We start from the raw sequence: 19,926 nt of genomic DNA, 5'->3' as shown, positions 1-19,926 counted from the left end.
AAGGAGGGAGTTGGTTATTTGGTATTTGTTTAGTCATGTGACAGTGATTGTGATGCGGAGCAGGATGTGGGGGTGTTTAAAAGAAAACAAAGCAAAGTAGGTGATGATATTCAGTAAATATCAGTTACTTATTGCCCCTAAGATTAGCATTAAAATCGGAAATGAAATCCACCCAAATTTTCATATTGGTCCATCTGTTTTGGCTACCTTAGCAGAAAGCTGAACTAATTAAACAACTGATCTCAGTTTGTCAAGAGTTGTCTGTGTGGGTCACTTCAAAAACAGCCTTGTAACAAGTTTAACCAAAGCACACCTATCCATGCCAGAGACATTGATAGGTCTCTGGCCAGGATTTCAAAATAAGAAAGATTGTTGATGAACAAGTCTTACAAAATACAGCTTAAATATAACTTAGCAAAAGGTTTCATTTGGTGAAATCTTAGCTTGGCTAATTTTGCAATCCAGAAAGCTTTGAAATAATCATTAAATAACTTTTAATGTTGATTATTGATTGTGTTCAAACTTCAAATGTGATTTCTGTGTTTCATTCAGGGAAGTAATAAAAATGCTTGAGGTGAGAGGATAAGAAAGGAACGTGGAGGCCTCTGTTAACAGATTGTTAGTGTATCTGTGGAGCTTAGTAGAGTCTCTGATGCCCAAAGATAAATGTTGTTTACAGATACAGTGTGGAAGCTATGGTCGTCTCCTGCTGCACATGGGAATTCCCCGAGATAATTACTGGGTTCACCCAAATTAAATAGTCATAACAAAATGGAGCCAAATGATTCCACAATTCTTTTAAAACATTTTTCCTGAGTTTTCTGTTTCAATATTTCATGATTTTGAGGCCAAAATATTACACTGACTTTCTCCATTAACTTTGTCAGTTTGGCATTCTTGCATGCTTTAAATTCAGCCCGTCAGGAAAACAAGTTTTGAATTGAATGAAAAAAAACAAAACAAAAACAAATATATATATATATATATATATATATATATATATATATATATATGTATATATTGAAGATCATAAAAAAGTTGTAATTTGATACATTCAAACTCAAATGAGCTTAAACTTAATGTATCCATAGTGAAAAATTTAAATTTGAGAAAAATAAACACCTAAAGAAGATACCAAGTTGCGGGGAAAACCCAATAAATGGATATTACATATTTATCTGAGGATTCTGTGTAAAGTATAGATAACTGCTGCTCCAAAGGATCATGTGAAACCTGCTCACATTCACTCAGCTGATATTGAAAAGATCAATTCTTCTCCTTTCAGTTCTCTAAACCATGTTTCTAGACGAAAACCCCAACTTCCTTCTTCTCTGATACTTTATCCAATATGTAAGGAGGGATATCCAACAAAAAATATTCATTGAATATTTGTGATTTTTAATTATGACTGGTGTATAGTTACCTCATGAGTCCCATTTCGATTCCTTAGAACTGTGCTAATGGAATGATTGCTATAACAGTCATTGGCCAGCCTGGCCTTGTATTTAAACAAGTAATAAATCCTCTAGAGGAACTTTGTAGTGTAGTCTCTTCTGTCTCCCACCAAATGACAAACAGACCCAACTCATGCCCTCTCTCCACTCAGCTGTCTGTTAAGCGAAAACATGTGGTCTGGTATCTTGTTTCAGGCAAAGTGAAAACACACACCCGCTGATGTATACAGTGGAGCAGAAAAGTCAAACAAGTTGTGACCAGGAGCGTTTCCTCTGTCCTTGTGCAGAACTCCCTTATTCCACGTCTCCACAGGGGGCGAGCATAAGAGGTTTGACTCCCCCCCCCACCGTCCCACCTTGGTGCAGACTACAGAAAAATCAATCAGTATTCAGGTCATGCCACCACCCTTAACACAAGACCTCTGAACCCAGCGGGGATCTCCTTGGAGGGAGGGATAGGGATTTGTCTGTTGTGCCAGTGTCTGCTCCGTGTCCAACACCAACAAAGTTCTCGTGTTGAGGGGAGGAGCGCAGCCTAACCCTGTCCACCTACGACACAATAAATCCAGCTGAGGAGTTCAAGGTGGGCTGACCTGTAGCCGACCCCGTCTCTGGAAAAATGGCTACAAGCTAAAAGCGGAGACTTTCCCTGCTGTCGTCTTTTTTTTTTTTTTTTTTTTGGCTCAAGGGAAAAAAGGCAGGATGTGCTCAGGTTTTGTGGGCATCGCCAATGTGCAAATTAATACATTTACTCATTCAAGTTTCAATTCCCATCCAAACTGTTGGGAAGCCTTCTTTCCATCATGGAAACTGGATGGGGGGCAGAATTAGCATAGCATAATTACACTGGGGAAAGATCCAGGCTCCAAGGAGCAAGACATAACCTGTAATTTGCCATTGTGCTCCCTATGCAATTGACACTCGTTCTATGACACCGGAGATAAATGTCAGAATTCAGGCTGTTAGTTTAACCGATGGCGCATTTGGAATGATAATAACCAGGGTCTTCAACATGTTCAATCTGATGAGCAGTCCAGCAACAGCTCTCCACCACTTTTTCAACCCTCTTTGGGGTATTATCATGCTAATCTAAAGAAGAACCCAGAAAAAAAAGTAAGTTTCTGTGAAAGAGGATATTTAATGAGAAGCAAGGTCCCCTGAAACTCTGAGGACACAAAAGGGGGTATTTTCAACCAGTTGTGCCTGAGCAAAGCAGGGTGACAAATGGACACAGACATTACGCTGGGTGCTTAATTAAAAGAACATAGCCTAATTAAAAAGATCTTCCTGCTGAATAGACCGCCTCAGTTCAGTAAGTGACCCGTGTCTCCTGCACATGTCGGGCACAGACCAGTTAGTCTGTTTGTACTCTTTGACACATTTCATTTTCACATCAGAAGGATGGAAGCGGTAACTACTAAAGTGGATCATGTTGTAGGAAGAGCAGCAGAACATTGTGGGGATGCTGGTTTAAGTTCATAGACTGATAGTTTCCTTTGAACAGTCAATGACATTTTTATGACATCAAATCCACTAAAAAGCAAAACAACATCCACTCACACTGTGTCAGTATCACATGTTCCACATTAGTATTGTAATTGCGCCCCACTTAGCTCACTCACCAGGGACTTTGGACACTGCATCGTCTCCCAGCCATTTTTCTTAACAAATATTTTCTCTCCGGCAGAAAAAGCATAGGGTTAACCAGGTTAAAAAGTTAGTGTTTTAGCAGAGCTTTTTCATTTCATTTAATTAAAACATAGCTCTCTCTCAATACAGATGATTTAAACAAACTCACATTTTGCTACTTGAACCAGTGTTTTCATCTGAAGCTGTTTATTGAAATATTGCCAAATTAAAAACTGGGAAATCAAACTTGCTGATATTGGTCTATATCTTCAACAAAGTTAAAGGTAATAGAAAGAACAAGGTTCTTTTTCATAATCTATGCACCTTTGTTTTTTACTTCACAATCACTGGTATTTCAGCTGCTCTCTACATAGCAGGAGGCAGGAACAGGTCCACATAACAAAGGCAGACAGTGAGTAGCACTGAAAAATCACTTTAAATTGTAAATTTCAAGGGAAAACCTAGAACTTCTAAATGAAGTAGATTTTTTTAGGGGTTTAAAAAGCTGAAGCAAATTGAAAAGAATGAAAGCACTTCAGTTTGACGATAAAGAGGACTGGATGGTATGCAGGTTTCACTGCAAACTCAAGCACCATGCATTACATAAGGGGTTATGAGTCAGAATGATAAATAACACAACCATAAGATATTTTTTTTTTCTGCTAAATGAAGTCAGAGGTTAAAGTCTTCTACATTTTCTTATTTTTCCTTACTTTACTGCGCTGTGCCTCTGTGTTAATGAACACACAATTATTTTACTTTATCTCCAATTCAACCACATTTTACATTCAACATGCTCAAGCTTAATACATGAATAATATGTGCATTATTTTTTATGTATTCATGTTGTGCTGCCTTGGCACTTAAGATGTATAATTCAAAGCATAAAATGCAAAACTTTGTTTACATTTCTTTGTGTGGATTGCAAAAAAGGTTTATTGTAAAAGAAGGGCTGTGGCGTTGATGTTAATGCACTACATTACACAATGATCTGACAACTTTAATTTATTTGTTATTTTAATTGTTTAAATTTGGCCTATGAATTTTATTCCTGACAAAAAAATGAACCTGACAGATGCCCAACAGATGGAAACAGAACAGCTCCGACACCTAATTATCTACCTCAACTTTTCTTGTTTTTAATAAAACTCAGTTAGCCAGAACCCAATTTAAATTTACAGGTGTGGTGAAGAAATAAAAATAAAACAGCTTGTATGTGCATTAAATTAAATCTCCACACTTACAGCTTTGCACTGTGTGTGAGTGGGAGTGTGTGTCAAAATCTGAATTGTTGTAATCTGTGCTACATAGTGCACAATGTGGACAATCCTACAGCTCTTTGAACATATCTGAGTGCTCTCTGCCAGCTAAAATGCGGCCCTATGAGTGGATCTCTATAGCCTATTCCACACTGAAAATTACATCAGTCAGAGACCATGGTGAACTGACAAGAGTGATAGTGGTTTGCAGATATTAGTTATGCCTGCAGAACAAAATGTTGAATTAAAAAAAATGACCAAGCAACAAAGTGAGCTTTTATAAATTTCCTTTCAAAGATCTCACTAGTACATCATGTTCAAGACTTTTCTTCAAACACTGAAAGCATATAAAGAAATAACTGTTCTAGCAAAAATTAAAAAATAAAAAAAAATAAAAAGTTTTAAGGGTTTGGATCAGGCAGGACTTTAGAGCCTTACAAACATAAGTCACACAAGGAGCAAAAGTAAACTATGACATCTAGTTGGACCAGGGTTTTAGTTTGCAGTAGGCTGACAGGATGCTGTTTTCACATCAAGAGGATATCAGCAGTCAAGAAAATAACTGCAAAAAACAATCCTGCAGAAAGGTTTTTAAAAATTAGCCTCAAACTATAAACTCCTGTGAACTGTCTTTCTGTCCAAGTCTTTAAACTGGACTTTGACATTTTATTCTCCTGGTACCTGAAGCCTCAGGTCGACACTAATGCACAAGGTTTCGCTGGAGGGCTACTGTCAGTCTCAGACATGGTCAGAGTGTGAATGTGTGTTTGCACCCTCATTCTTGTCACATTCTCCCATCATTCACTTGTGACTTTAAAGCAATAGCGTGGTCTGGGTTTTTGTTTATACACGGATGGTATTCTTCCTGTCAGTCACCAGAAACTAACCCCTCAGGGACAGATTAAGGGAAGTGGGAGAATGTAGGAAGCAATGAGGAGGGAAAGATCAAACCGAAAGAAAAGAAGAAGAAGAAAGAAAAGTAGTTCCATACCCTGGAAAATGCAGTCATCTTGCGTGACTTAACAAGATGTGTTTTGTTGTGTTTATTCATCTTCTCTGTATGAAAACAAGCTTCCACCCGCACAGTAAATTAATGATCATGTTTTGTTGCATGAGGCAGCCATCCACATCACTGCAGGAGCACACAGACAAACACACTTATGTTGAATTATCTGCAATTAATCTGAACCTGTTCAAATGTTTGGAGCTTCACAGTTTGACTCCAATTCAGTTTCATGAAAAACAACTTGACCAATGTCACCATCAGTTGTTATCCAACCTTAAGTAACATTGCTTCCCCATTACATTCAGTAAAAACATTCACCAAAAATCTAATTTCCATGAAAACAACCATCAGTAGTATATTGAGAATTGGCTTTAGCACAAGATTTGCAACTTTAGACATAAGGATAGTACCTTGCAATGTCACCACTGAACTGAATTATTCTACCCAGGTTATAGATTGAATTAAAAAAAAAGGTGTATGAACTGTGAGTCCATCAACATGTGCATCATCCAGTGAGCTGAAAGTTAAGAAATTGCCAAAGTTTTAGTTTCAGTTCAAAACTCTTTACCATAAGCAGATTGCTTTCCATTTAAAAATTTGGTTTTGTTTCTCTTCCTCTGAGCAGAACAGTTTAAAAACTCTCCTGGTGCAATATGAGGAGCTAATTTTAACTGACTTCAAGAAAGCAATCTCCCCCCACACACATCCACACGCATAGCTGCAGGGGTGAGTCAACACTTGGTTAATAAACCTATACACACACATATTACTGGAACTTGAAGAGTTTCAGAGTACATGAGAAGAGGAGGGGATGGTATGTTTTACTCACATTGGACCACTGCCCAGTTTGGATTCTTATGACATTAACTGAACCCCACCCCTGCCCCCGATAGCCCCACTAAAGACCGTTTTAAAAATAGCCTCAGTTTGATGGAAACCAGCCTGTAGTTCTGGGAAATGGAGGAAAATGACCACAGCATGTGTAGGAGTGTAGACGTATCTAGTAGACAGCGTCCAAATCAGATACTCGCTGCACATATGGTGAACACTAAAATGTACACCAATAATAGCATGCAAGCTTTAATTTTAATTGCCAATTGAAAAAAAGAGAAAAAAAAACCTGACTGAAGCAGGTTAAAAAAAAAAAGCTTTTTAAATTAACTTTAATTTCTGAGTGTAACATGTTCTAGGAGAGATCAAAATCTTCTTTTGAGAATTGTTCTCAGAAAAATTAACCACAATAAAGCCAATAAATTAAAATAAATCTAATGAAAGAAAAGGCTGGGAATCATGTCTGAATTTCTACCAGTCGTAAGAATTGGGAGATCAAGTACAGGCATCACGTTACAGCGCTTATAGAGGAGCATTTCATTTTTGAAAGACATCTGAAAACTCTTTGGGAGGGTTGAAGGAGGATCGGGGGGTCTGCATACTTAAATTAAAGATATGAATACCTGCCTGTTAAACGTGTAGGCAGCAAGGGTGGGATATAATGGGATCTTACCAGGTGAACCAAGCAGCTTTGAATAAATATGACAAAATAAAAGAAGTCCTTATCTTAGTTTTTTAATTTCCTGCTTCATTTCACCTTTCAGGGCTCTAAAAATTCCCATTTCGCAATAATCAACAATAATGCATGGCCATAACTCAGAATTACTTTTATAGTAACAAATCAGCAGACCTGCCCTGCTTTGCATAATAAACCTAAATGCTTTAGACAAGGCGGAAACCAGAAACCTGACAAGAAAATATTAATACATTTTGCAGCATCACTAGAAAAACATTTTCATCTCACTCTGTTCTGTAAGCAGCTAATGATATTTTTCTATCAATGTAAATCTATAGCTATTTAGCAAAATACATAATAACTTAACTATGTAGGAATTTGTCATACTAATTACTTCGACCTTTATGCACAAGCTATCTCCACCTACAAAAGAATGCTCTTATTCTTGAGTCCTGATTTTTTTCCAGTAGTTGTCTTCATTTCAGTTGCAAATAACTTAAAAAGTATCTAAAAGTATAAGGATTATTTATTTATTAGTGCATAACTTCAACTTCAAAATCTACAATGAACTTGTTTTAAACCATAATACATTAAATGCTAATCATCACTTATGATTTGCTTTTTGTTCTCTGTTTACACAGCTAATTAATAAAGTTTTTCTTAAAGGGTGTAATCAATGTCTGCATGTACTGTTGCTTTTGTCACTAATCAGTGGATACAACTTGTAGAAAAAGTGCAAGATTTTATAAAATCCGTTGGTTTTTATTTAAATCCAAAATATTCTCCTTAAAACTGTGTTGTGTCATCAGCTGAATAAAACCAAAGGAGGCAGCAATCATCATAGAAAGAAAAAGAAATATTTTGCTTTTTGGAGTCATTTCACAAAAAGACAGAACTGAGTTTCTGTCATAATGTTTTGATATTTCAGGAATTAAAAAACTGATGATGAAAGAAGAAAAAGAGGAAGAGGCTCTAATTTTGTCATTATCCTCTGATTGGTGAAGTTAATGCTCCTGGATCCAAGAAACAGTTTCTTGACAAATATCTGCATGAACACAACCCTGAAGATAGAAGCTGTTTCCTTATCTTCAAGCTGCACAAAGCAGCAGTTCAGGCATGCAGCCACCTTCCAAGTTTGAAACTACAAATTTCACAGTCTGGCAGGAAAGTTTTACCATCTAATTGAGAGCAAATAAAACAAAAACATTTGTAATGATGCTCACAGACGCATTAATCAGGCATTTCTGGCCAATATTTCTGGTTTTATTTGAAGTTTGACTTCATGATTTCCATATTAACACAAACTACTCCTCTCACATGTGGGGACCCCCAAGGATTCGTCTGTAGTCGGCTTCTAGTTCCATTTTATTAACTTTTAAAGATCCATTAGATTTCAATCCAGCTTTGCTGATCACTAGAAGATCCATATCCTCCCTCAAAAATTTAACATCCCAAAATAATTAAAGCAGAACCAAAATTGTACTGAACTGTGATTTTGGTGTGCAGTTTAATCAATTTAATAAACAGCAAAGAAAATTACTTTTTTTAATATCTGATAAATCTGATCAAGGAAAACTGACCATTTAGATTCAATGTCAGCTTGATTGGTGCATCACTAACAATAATCAGTGTGTTCCAACTCATTGTGACATGCAGCATAAACAAGCTAAGCTAAATGTTCACTCAGAATGCATGCACCAAATAAAAGAGATGGTGAAAACCTGCTGGTGACTGGTAGGTCTCTGCAGCAAAATAACCTCTGGCACAAAGATGGATGGTTACATTTCCTCCAGAAGAAACAGCAGTTTGTTAAGGAGGGGGGCGAGGGAGGAAGGAGAGTAACTGGGCTGTTAGTACAAAGTTGTGATAGCCACCGCAGCTGAACTGGCAAAGAAAATAACTTCACTAAGAGAAAAGAAAACTTCACAAATTGAAAATCCAAGAAAAAGGATCGTTACTGTGCCGCCCACACTGTTTGATTGAGAGCCAATCTCAGTGAAATGAAGCGCAGAAAAACACTCAGCAATAAGGATGGAAATGAGCGCTAAAAAAAGCATGATGCACTGAAACTAATATGCTGTGAAAAAAAGTTGTTAGAAATATACTGTTTTGTTTTTTTTCGTACAGTGCTGCTTACATAAAAAGCAAATTCACAAATTAGACACAAGATGAAAATAGCATGCAGAACAAAAGGCAAAAGATAGAAAGACTAAAGTTTAGTGCTGACAATGTGGGCCTTTACAGTGTCTAATTGTTATTTATTAGTAATTTAAAATATGCGTTTCAGTTTTAAGCAAAAGAACCGATTCTCTAAACTATTTGTCCTTTTGACACATTATACGTCGTGTGCTACTTTGTGTTGTTCTGGAACAAACAATTCAACAAAAACACATGGACATTTTTTATTTTAATGTGGCAAAGTGTAAAAAAATCCCAAGGAGTGTGGATAGATTGGAAACATGATATAGATGTGAGCTCCGATCTGGGTTTTCTCTGTTTATTAATTTCACAAGCTAAAAAGAAAACATGGATTCTTTGCTCTGATCTGCAGAGAAAGATGATATTACAGAAACAGTGATGGAATGTTTAGCAATGAACAAAAGCCTCCCAAATATGGTGACACAACATGAAGTTACTCAAATAGCTGCAGATAACACGTCTTAAACTTCAACTTGTACAGACAACCCTGCTGTGTTTCCATCATGAGTAAGACTACTCAATAATTCTCATTGATAAGAGCAGCTGAAGGTAACAGTGATTCAACTTGCTATACAGTAAATGACCTGTAATTAAGAACAAACTGGCTGTTTATACACAACAGGTTGCAAAAAGCATGTTTAATTAACAGAGAATATCTACAGAACAGATTATTAGCAGGAATTTATGGATCAAAGTTATTAATAAACACACCTTTCCTGAGCTCAGATGTTTCCCATCATTAAACTAAGAAGTGGAACGGGATTTGTTTTTCTTGCACTTTAAGTTATCAATTAAATCTGCCGTGATTTCTTAATTGTCCTTACATGAGAAGATTATATTTATGCTACACAGAGGAAGACATTTAGATATAACTTTAAGAAAAAGTTGTATGGGGGAATAGTTGTAGCATGGTTACCTTGCAGAACCAAGGTTTTGGGTCTCAGCCCCAGCTGTTGACTCTTTTGTGGAGTTTGCGTGTTCTTCCTCTGCATGGGGATTTTTTGTCCACGTTCTATTTCCTGTTTTGCTCCAAAACCTTACCTGGCAAAGTTAGAATGCTACGCTGTAGGTAAGGGTATACCTTGACTCTCGCTCACTGCTCGAGATAGGAAACAGCACCCCAACAAGCCTGCAAGGATTAAGTGGTCCAAGCAAGTTGGTGGATTGTTTCAATGCTACCTAGTGCATAGCATGTTCATCTTTTGAAGCACATGACTGAACATGTGTGAAAGAGTGGGTAATCTCTTTAACAGGGACAGCTGACTAGGGAGTATTAAAGACAAAGCCACGGGTCAAGAATGGCTCTAACTTCATGCCAAAACCAGGCATGTCTAAACATTTATGTGAGACAAAGGAGAACAGCCACTTTGAAAATCCATGCAGCTTTGCAGCTTTCAATTCTTAAAGGTACTTTTATTGGCCAGGAGCCCCTCTCTGCCATAGAAATATAAATCTTGGGGAATCTGCTGATTTTGCGAGCTTTGGGTTATATGCTCCCCTCTAATTGCTGGACTTCATCCAGTGTGCTCCATGAAGCACATAACCAAACAGTTGTGAATTGTTTCTGCTCACTGCTTGTGGCCTTGGTGGGTTGGCAAGCAAAACCCAAGTCCATGTTTGACAAGGGGTTAATGTTTCAGAAGAACAGCCTGGAGAAACCACAAAAAGACAGCCAGTCTGGATGGACGGACCGAGGGCTGTCGCTTGTCCATTTTGTGGTCCGCCACGTCCCGCCTCTTTTTCTATCTCACCCCTCTAGCCTTTCACTGAACTCTGAAGCTTCCCTACCGTAATTTACACGCTCATCAGTTCGACTGTAATTTCCAGTGCAGGAGGAACCCACACCAGGACCACAGGAGGGATAAAGCTACACGCCTGTTTTTGGAATCAAGTGTAATTACAATTCTGCCAAGGCTTTGGATCGCACCAATGGGAGGGATGACTGTTAGTACTGTTTTCACTTTAACTTCCAGCAGTCTGGACCAATAACAGGGAAGCAGATGCAACAAAACTGACACCATCTATTACATCTGTGCCAAAGGCAATCTATAAATGAACTTTAAAATCAGGCATACTAATATACCTGGGAGACTGAGAGCACCAACTCAGCGAAACAGAAAATGTAACTCCAAGGCAAAGAAGAGAAGTTTCTTCCTCTCAGGTCCAGGAGCACAAAAAAAAAAAAAAAAAAAAAAAAACGCATTGAGAAAGAGCAATGATGGAAGAGCCACATGCCATGCTGCATAAGGTATGAGACTGTGCATTTGTTACACCTGATGCAACATGTTAATGTGATTTCTTACCAGCTGTGGCCTCAACAGGGCCAGACCTTGAGGCCAAGGCCCGGTGGTCTCAGCAGATAGCCCGGACTGGCCTGTGCTGCGTCAGGCTGGGATTATGGATGGCAGGGAACTTGCAGGGCTGACAGGTAATAATTCACTCCCCAGGGGTCCCACACCCTTCGCTGGTTACAACACAACCAGCCAGGAAAGGGTGGAGGTGCTGAGAGGGGGAAAAAAAAAAAAAAACCTTGAAGTGCACATCCCCATAACCCACCCACCTTCTCTCTTTCCTCCCATGCCCTTCAAGAAGCAAGACTCTTCCTGGCAGCACAGTTGCCACGGGTAACCAGCCATTATCAAAATGAAATATGAGGTGTCACAGACCAGTGCCGCTCTCAGGTGCAGGGCCAAACAAAGTCCCATATGTTGTGGATGTGAAGGGGGGCTGGGTTAACTGTTGCTTCCTGAAGCACGGTATTGCACCAACCCATTCTTTAGACATCAGCTGTTACGGATGGTGCTCGGAGATATGAGACACTTCAGACAAATCACTGTTGTTAAGGTGGCACGACAACAGCCTGAAATCTATCATGCAACGCCCTCAAGTTCCTCTGAGCACAGAATGGGGGAAAAGGAGGATGAGTGCAGCTATTCAGCAACTTCAAGAGCGCCTGGGGAGAAAATGTAAAGTGTCTTCATCCATTGCACTGAAATACAGATTTTTTTTCCTTTTTGACCGATCAAAGCTGCAAAATAAGTTAGAGTGTTCGCTTTATATCCACAGACACGGTTACTGAACACTTCATCTTGACATGAAAATAGTCAAACTGAATGTCCCCCAAGGGCCAGAGCTCTCAGCCTCCGGTTAGAAGCCTATTTCAACCATCATTACCCTGAGGACCATTAGGAGGATGCCATCCGCACATATAGGGTCCGTCATTTCAAACTCAAAGCAAACGATAAAATGGAAATCGGAAATAAAATTACACACTGGGCTAAATGCACCATTAACCACGCTAACTAAGCGACAAACCTATCAGGGCTCGGGGAACGAGGACTGGATGAAGAGAAAGCAATTCTGAGCAGTGATGAGGAATGAATGCAATGCTGGGCACTTGGCACTTTCTCACATTTATGACCAACTCATTTGTCAGCAGAAACAAATTTTCCCTAATGATTATGTGTATAAGCGGCGGAAAAAAACAAACAGGGGCCGCCTTATGCCAAGTGTTGACAACCACCTCAAACGAGGGCTGAATGTAGATGGGTCTGCACTATTCATAGTGCGAGTGGGAGCACAGACAGACCTGCTGGTAGAGAATCGGGCCACACAGGAGCATCCCACTTGCCCTGCACTCCTACTTGTCAGCACACCAGCTACATGTCAAATAGAATAACCTGAAACCACACTGCAATACTCTGGAAGCAGCAAAGAGTGCAAAATCATTGTACAAGTGTGGTAAGAAAACCGCAAGCCATGAGTGCCACCATCCCCTCCCCATCCTGCAAAGTCATTGCAGCAGCTGAGAGGATGGAGACAAAGCTAAACCAAAGAAAGTCACAAGATTTGACCACATGGACAGCACCTAAACATCTGACCAGATAATCAAAACAAAGGAGCATTTAGAATCTGCAAATAACCCAGCTCAATCAGGGCAAAGTTGAACTGATTTTTTTTTTTTTTTTTTTTTTTTTTTTAATGCTGGGAAAACTTTTAGTTTGAGTCAGAAAAATGAGGCAAATATGGGGGGAAAGTAGTCATAACGATTGTTCCTCTTGTGCAGGGTGAGATATATTTACTGTTCAATTGTTCTTAGCCTCAGCTGAAACTAAAAACCCACAGAGGGAGATGAGACACCTAATGCACAACAAGCTGAGACAAATCAAAGATCTGTATTTCTGCAGAGAGCAACTCCGAAGCATCTATTTCAAGGTAAATAACCACCAACCGCTTCGAGGAATCTTAGGGGTGGAAAAAAATAGGGGTGAAAAAAATATTCTAAATCTGTGTGTATTTTAGAGATCCAACACAGGCTGATGTTAAACTCTGCGTGCAGAAGCAGAAACCTGTTAGATTAGAACAATGAGCTCATCGCTTCCCCCAGAGACTCTGGCATCGAGACTAAACTGCAGCTGGAGTAAGCATGATTTAAGAGGCAAAATATAGGCGAGGTGGGAGGGAAAGGTTCTCTTTCAATACAATATAAAACACTTATGCAATGATCGCGTCCTGCCAGACTGATTTGTTTACCTCACCTTTTTTTTATTGTCAGTGCACTGTTTTGCACAAGTTAAAGCTTTCTCTTGAGAACAAGCGGCTGTTTAGATGAAAACTGTGTTCCAGTCAAAAGGCCAATCAATGAGATCTGGTTGCAATAACTTGCAGAGACTACTGCTGCAAATAGCATGTTGGTCTAAGAAAAATGAATGCAGACACACACAAAAAACATATCTTGCAAAATTATTAAAGAAGATTACAAAAGTCCCGACTCCAGCTTGGGGAAGCTTGCATCAATTCAGTAATTCAGTCTGAGCGCAAAGAATGACTGGACCGCTGGTGGAAAAAAAAATAAGAAAGGCTTTAACTTGGCGAGAGTTCAAAAACAATTTAGGATTGTTATGCTGTTTATTAGCAGTTGGCGCTGCTGCTGTAACATCTCTTCTGTGCAAAGTTAGAGCATCCTCAGAGTCTTAATGAGCAAAGTCAGCATAGCTGAGACAGCACCGCTCAGTCCGCAACTAGAAAAGCAGGCAGCTCTTACCTTATTGTTTCCACGGCTCTTCCACTCTAGCAAAATGTATCTAGCAGTCTTTCTATAAGGTCGCAGGAACAAGAGCAAGTCGTTATAAAGAAAAAAAAACGAAGAGTTGTTAGTGTAGAAGCTGGTTGTTTTCGGAAAACAGTTAGTATTCCCAGAGCGCCAGCGTAGAGAAAAGGCGCCCCACACTGCTGTGACAGGACTGGAGCCAGTCCGACTGGAAATCACAACACCTCAACAGCCGCAGCAGCCACGCCTCCTTGCTTCTCTGAGACAAGAGCTCCAACCAATCAGAAAGCGTATTGACCAAGACTCCCTGCTATGATTGGTTGAATGAGGGAACATAAAACGTTAGTCGCGCCCAGCACAGCTCACTTTTCATCCAGATGTTGAATGCCTTAACATCGGTACTATAAACTTGAAAAGCCAATCAGAGCGCAGCACAGGGTAAACAAACTCAGTTTGACCTCATGGAGGAAATTAGATGTGAGTAAAGCACTAGAAAAGTCAAAGGCATTTCTTGTAATTGATATTATGAATTGCAATAAACTTGAACTTCTATTATTTTTATTACATACTACAGCTAATTTGAATGTCCAATAATGTCACACTTTAAAACAATATATTAAAAAAATGCATGACAATAGTAAATATAATTTATATATATTATTATGTGTATAATTATGAGAGATATTCCTCTCATGTAATATTTGCGTTAAGGAATTTTTGTTCAGTAAAGAATCAGACTGGATCAACTTAAATATTTTTGAAGTTGAACTTCAAAAAAAAAAAAAGATTACCTTTGAAATCATATGTTAAGATAGTTTGACATTGTTCCAGATATGTTACTTAACAAAAAGAAAAATGTTAGGGTTAACAAGCTAGAGCACAGAAAGGGACACAGAAAAGGTAAAGATCCATACGTTCTTCAAAATAAGAGTTGAAAATGGACAAAGTCATGTTGAAAGCAATTATGGTGCATCTTTACATGTCTAAATTTTAAATAAATAAATTTAATAAAATATTGACATATTTAATTATATAATTGTATGTAATGTAATCACAGTATTCATTCATTTCTCTTAATTTAATGTAAATAAGCAGTTTATAAGCTTTTTGGTATTGTAGTTATATTTTATTAGTAGCACAACATTTCCTACTATACTGTCCAAAAATTTAAACTTATTGTTTATAGTTTCTTGAAAATATTTTTAGGTGATGAAAAATATTCCCTTATGATTTTTCAACATTGACAACTTTTTTATTTTCCAGTCCAATACAAGATACATTTCAAAGACAAACTTAGCAATTGAAAACTTTCACCAAAATAATATTTTATTTTTTTTAAAGGCTGTTTGTGAACACCTGGTCAGAAAACCCCAAATTGTTGCCATTTGATCAAACTTGATGTAGGCAAAATACCAAATTCAAAGCATTAATCAATCTGTGCTATTCCACTTATCAAAAATTGTGTCATAAGGTGATAAGCCCAAGATTTCCATGTGACTGAATGCATCTTACACTGAGCCTGTTTTCCCTTTCTGTTGCCAAAGTTAAGGCTTGAAACTAACTCTTGTGAAAAAAATGGGATAAAATAATTGGAATGAAAAAACAGAACTCTCCATCTGAGCTGTTCAGCAGTTGAGTCATAGGAAAGATGACTGAACGAATCATCTTTACTCAGAGTTTTGGCTCCTGCCCTCTGGCTGCAGGCTGAGGATACGTCTTATTAGATGTAACATATACAGAAATTTCTTTCTACCCACAGCAATCTCTCTTACTAATGCAAAAACACAGAAAAGGTAATAGGATTGGACTTTTGGAATTGGCATTTTTCGATATAGTTTTTTTTTTTTTTTTTTACTTATGGCATTTTGTTGTGTTTTATTTTACATATCAACACATTTATTTCACGTTTATTAGAAAAATTCCTTGATATTCACATAAAACATTATGGGGCTACAAATACCCAAAACTTTAGAGATAGAGCAAGCCATCTTATCCTTTTTTTTTTTTTTTTTTTACAAAATGAATGACTTGCAAGAAGTTCTGTCTGGCCTGTTACACCACATGCAGCCTGACTTGTGCGTTGTAGTATGATGTACATCTAATTGCAAACCGCCTCTTCTACAAGTTGATGCAAAACTACTTGCTTGCACTCAGCATGTCCTCTAAATTGAAACAGGTGAATGAAATTTGAAAGGCAGGGACAAAGTATTCTGACAGCAGTTAATCAGTTGGCAATGATAATGTGCAGGGCACTGCCAGAAACATTAATGAGACACCTGTGCCGATATGGCAGTGCCGAGACATTTGGTCCGACTGCATCTGTGTTTGATGATAATCTAATAGATGGACACGACCTCACTGACTCATTCATCCTGAGCCTTCATCTTTTGCATTGCAGTTGCAGTCAGTCTTCCCTGTCAAAATGCTTCCAGAACGCAACAGTTCAAGTGCCCTGTGCAATGAATATGAAATACCTTGCTGGGAGCCAGATAGATGAGAAACTTCACTACAGTATTTTGTTTACTAAATTTCTTCATTTGGCTCATAAAGAGGAGAAAAAAAAATCAGTTGGTACTATTCTCTTTGGCAGTGTAATGCTGCCTGCTATGTTGAGGCACATTTCAATTAAGAGAATCAAACCAAGAGACAAAATTCTAAATCATTTAAAAAAGTAAATCTTTGGTAGAGAAAGATCTTGACTCCATGAACTTGTGTATATTTAATTAAAATTTAATTAACAATAAGTTTAAAATGCACAAGAATTTCCAAAAAGTATCCACAGGGGTCACTAAGCAGTGTTAACTAACCTAATCGAAATACAAAAGATGATTCTGCTTAGAATCAGCATCTTTTACATCTCCTCTTTCTGTTCACCAATTATCCCGGTTGAAATTCAGCCAGAGAAATCAAGTTCAATGGCAGAAAGCCCAGACGGAGCATTGAAGGGAAATGAAAATCAAACAAAATTGCATTTTGAGGCAAAGGCCAGGCTACATTTTCTAAGCAGACAACTTAATTATAACCATAAGGTGTTAGGCAGTTTATGATGTCATAATTTTTCCATAATCTAATTTTCTGAAGCATTAATAAATCACTTTGATTTTTTAAAACATTTTAAAGTCTCTTAAAACACAATTTGCATATGATCTAGATGTGCAAATATATCAGAAAATATCCATTTAGCAACTTAGGCTGCTATGTGTTTTCAAATGACTATGATTAAAAATAAAGACAAATACAGTGCTGAAAGACTGGAAGAAGTGGAAATCAAGATATTGCAAAGAAACATTGATTGCACTCTCACGCCACTCAGACATAACATTATAACCATTAATAAGTGAAGTGAATCACACTGATTATCTCTTCATCATGGCACCTCTTGGTGGGTGGGTTATTCAGGCTGCAAGTGAACTTTTTGTCCCTCTAAATTGTTGTGTCAGAAGCAAGAAAAAATGGTAAGAGCAAAGATTTGATTGAGCTTAAACAGCACCATGACTGGGTCAGACCATCTCCAAAACTGCAGCTCTCACTGGGTGTTCCTGGTCTGCAGAAGTTAGTGTCTAACAGTGATGAACCTGCCTCAGGGTCACAGGTCGTCAACGCTCATTGATTCAAGTGGAGAGCAAAGGCTGGCACTCATGGTCCAATTCAACAGATGAGCCACAGTAGCACAGGTTTTTGAAAAAGTTTATGTTGTTTCCGGTAAAAAAAAAAAAATGAAAAAAATGAAAAAAATGAAGGAGAAAAGTAAAAAAAACAAAAAAACACCTGGAGTGTGACGGTTTGGGCAGTTCTACATATGTTATCAGAATTGTTAGAGACTAATAATAAGATTAAGGTACAGGTGAGTTAGAGTCTTGTTGGACCGCCGCGGTGTCATCTGTTGTTTTCCACCGGAACATTGCTTAATATCAAAACGATACTGAAAAAGTAACTCTGTGAAATCGTACTTTTTCCACATTTTCAGCATTAATAACACTGAGGGGTTTTGGCCAGGTCCTGGGTCTAGTAAACAGGTGAACAGAAGGTAAAATAGTTTAGCTACAACAGGAATGAGAGTCAAAAGGCTGGTGCTCAAAAGTTGATTTGCATTTGCATGGCTCTCAGCAACTTCATTTAAATACGAAAACCTCTGCTAGGCACAAAGGGAGATGGGGAACACGGACATACAGCGTTTTTGACCATTCTTGGCAGTGCTCTACAATTTTCCACTCTGACAAAAACCTCTTGCCGATAGCCCTCAATCTCCATGTGCACGGCAGAACTAGGTGTCAATAGCTGTCGAAAATCCCACTTTTCATGCAGTGAATGCCTCATATTTCACAGATCCAGGTATCTGTTGAATGAGCTGAACAAACCAATCTCATCCATGGCCCAAATGTAAAACTCATAAGACACAAAGAGTCTACTGTTAGCACTCCTTCAAGTTTTTAGTAGATTTCATATCTCAATTGTTCAGGGCAGAAGAAGGGCTAATAATGGCCTACAAGGCAAGTTGTTTACAATCTAATCCTAATATATCTGAATAGCAAAGTGAAGCCCAGAATTATTTAGGTTATCTTAGAACACAAAGCTCAAAAGCTAAAGCTTTTCTTACAAGGAATTATCTACAGGTGAGGAAACCTTTCCAGCAAATCTGCAGATCAGTGATGAATATTTTATGTTTCTTGCACATCTCACAGGCATCATTGTTTTCAGGGAGCAGCTATTGTTTACCATCTGTAACCAGGCATTGCTATTTTGATGAGACTTTATTTTTTAAACGAGGTCACTTCTGTTTTCTGACTTTCAAGTGTACAAAGGCGAATATGCTGCTTTTTCATATCTCACAAAACCACACTTGAGGCAAAAACAGCAGATGTGTTGTGAAATTTGTAGACAATGAATGATTTGAAAAGGGCAGCAGTGTTTTGGGCTTTCATCATTTACCACTCTTTGCATGGGAACAAAAGAGCTGATGTGCTTATCCCACAAAACCTGTGCAGAGCCACAAAGAAAACTGAAGGGTAATCAAGGCTGTGATTAAAATGTTTTTATTACGGAAGTATAATCTCATGCTGAAAATAATGCAAAAAATGAAATCTTTAATTTGGTTACAGACAGTTATTAAAAAAATCTATGTTAAAAAAAAGTTCTACACAGTTGTAATATGTAACATATTTACCACTGTAACAAGTCTAGCAAATTAGATTCATCCTAAGCAATTTTCCAGTACCTTAATGTTTTAAGTCAAATGCTATGTGGTCTGTTGAAAATGGAAACCCTACCAACATTATTGTTGACAAAGTACCAAAGTAAACTTTGGTGAAAAAATTCACCAAAGTTCAGTGTTTGAACTGCAGCAGTGTGTCTAAGGTCACCAAATATTTATACCAGCATTTGTTTTGAAGGCTTATACATTATATACATCTTCACCACGATTACAACAACTTGTTGAGGGCATTGAATCTATGTTTAAAGGTGTTCAAAGAACACTTTTGTTATTTAGTTGTAATTGAAAAATAACTGCAACACATTTTTTAACCTAATATTCATGGTGCCAACTTTGTTTTAGTTTTTGCTGAATCTTATGAAGTAATAATCTTTTATAGTTTCCCCCAATTAAACTCATGAAGGGTCAAAATGAAAAATCGAGCATGCAAACTGAATTTTATGACTCCCCAGACATGTTTTTGAATTTGGCCACCCCAGAAAGCTCTGTCAAGCTGAAACGCTTGCATCATCACCGACACAATGGCTGCACTTTAAATTGCAAATATTTTAACAAATACAAGATGTTCTGGTGACCATGAGAGAGTAAAAAATATGAAGTCAGGACTGAC

The 19,926-nt window shown here is 37.9% G+C and overlaps 1 protein-coding gene across 2 annotated transcripts in view; it reads right to left on the bottom strand.

Annotated features, from left to right (window-relative positions):
- Positions 1-14,340, bottom strand: part of sema6cb (semaphorin 6Cb) — a 153,231-nt gene extending 138,891 nt beyond the window's left edge. The window contains exon 1 of one of the 2 annotated variants that reach the window (XM_088014052.1): positions 14,099-14,340. The gene's annotated coding sequence lies outside the window, so the exon portion shown is untranslated. The remainder of the gene's footprint in view (positions 1-14,098) is intronic. The other variant, XM_088014054.1, reaches the window with a different exon arrangement.
- Positions 14,341-19,926: the final 5,586 nt, after the last annotated feature.

This window comes from Poecilia mexicana, unplaced genomic scaffold (assembly GCF_051168715.1).
Source record: "Poecilia mexicana isolate PSO_F unplaced genomic scaffold, ASM5116871v1 scaffold_16, whole genome shotgun sequence".
In the NCBI taxonomy this organism is placed as follows: Eukaryota; Metazoa; Chordata; class Actinopteri; order Cyprinodontiformes; family Poeciliidae; genus Poecilia; species Poecilia mexicana.
The sequence above is the reverse complement of the archived record's forward strand: the minus strand, read 5'-3'. Positions and strand labels throughout refer to the sequence as shown.